The sequence below is a fragment of the Etheostoma cragini genome, chromosome 18 (genome assembly GCF_013103735.1).
Source record: "Etheostoma cragini isolate CJK2018 chromosome 18, CSU_Ecrag_1.0, whole genome shotgun sequence".
In the NCBI taxonomy this organism is placed as follows: domain Eukaryota; kingdom Metazoa; phylum Chordata; class Actinopteri; order Perciformes; family Percidae; genus Etheostoma; species Etheostoma cragini.
This window is the reverse complement of record NC_048424.1, coordinates 2668381-2669716: the sequence shown is the minus strand read 5'-3', so window position 1 is coordinate 2669716 and position 1336 is coordinate 2668381. Positions and strand designations below refer to the sequence as shown.

The 1336-nt window shown below is 40.0% G+C and overlaps 1 protein-coding gene and 1 long non-coding RNA gene across 3 annotated transcripts in view; one reads left to right on the top strand and one right to left on the bottom strand.

The window, feature by feature from the left end:
- Window positions 1–1336, bottom strand: part of LOC117961001 (serine/threonine-protein kinase D3-like) — a 35569-nt gene that overhangs the window by 23267 nt on the left and 10966 nt on the right. The gene's annotated exons all lie outside the window — the stretch shown is intronic.
- The window catches only part of LOC117961064, a 12575-nt gene that overhangs the window by 7144 nt on the left and 4095 nt on the right, over window positions 1–1336 (top strand). The window lies entirely within an intron of this gene.

Genomic DNA, 1336 nt, shown 5'->3' with positions numbered 1-1336 from the left:
TGTGTGTGTGTGTGTGTGTGTGTGTGTGTGTGTGTGTGTGTGTGTGTGTGTGTATGTGTGCGTGTGTGCAACAGTGGCTGCGGAATCAGTTTCCACTGTAGAAAACCAACCACCATTTACATTCTCTGATGCAAGCATGTGACAATAGATCTCTCTCTCTCTTGCTCTCTCGCTTTCTCTAAAAAATAATAAAAATAAAAATAAAAACAACAAAGCACAGGCTTAAACTTTGTGAAGTCATTGGTCTGGTCGTTTATAGATGTGTCTTAGTTCTTTTAAATTCTGTTTGTGTGCCTTTATGTGAATGATTCAACCTTCCTGGGTACTTAGATGATGTGATTTCCTCAGAATTGAGAACTCTTAAAAAAAACTTAGAAACAAAAAGAAACTAAACTACAACTATCCAGTGCTTAGAGCTTTAATGCTTTGATATTAATGAACATCTATTACATTCAAGCCGTTGCCAAATGAGTTGCTACAAAGCTAATTAAGACTATCAGTTTCACACAGCTCTCTCTGGATGGATTTCTTAGTATGACTATTTTCTAAAAGTTCATCATGGTTTTTTAACCCTCAGTGTCCTCCTTGGCTACTAGCAACTGCATGGAGGAGGAGGTTGTTGTTTTTTTTGTCATCAATTAGAATTCCTCACGGGCGAGAGAGAAACTACGCCCTTTAGCTTTAAAGTTACGTCACCGTGAAGATGTTGTTCATATACAATTTGAGAGATCATCCTCAAATGTGTGAGAAAACACTAAATCTCATTAAATTTGGATTAAACTGAACTCATCAAAAAGGTTTACTAGAGCAAAAAATAATAAATAATACAACTTCATTGTCCGGGCAAGGCCAAAAAAAACGTCCTAGTACATAAACGCTAATATACACATTAATTATTTAGTTGTATTGCACTAGGTGTTAAAGAGCTTATATTTAACTAAAAACGTCTACATTGGTGGGCCAAAGTTAACGGTGTTGAACTCAAAAGTATGTATCTGATAAAGCCTATCTGTCAAGACTTGGTGCACTGTGTTTGTTGTTATGGTAAAGTGTGTGTTCTGGATCAGTCTCTGCAGACGACGAGCAGGTGAAGCGGCTTCCTGCCCTGAGCGGCGCTCCGTGTTAGCAGGATGTTAGCAGCCTGCAGGATGCAGGACCATGCAGCGCAACACTGACAGCAGCAAACCCAACCGACAGGTGACGAGGCAGAAACTGCAGGGAAGACATAATCGAGACGTGTATCTCGCTCTATCTAAAATACACGCCAATCACCTACGAATCAAAGCCTGGGCTAACCCCCACACACACACACACACACACACACACACACACACAC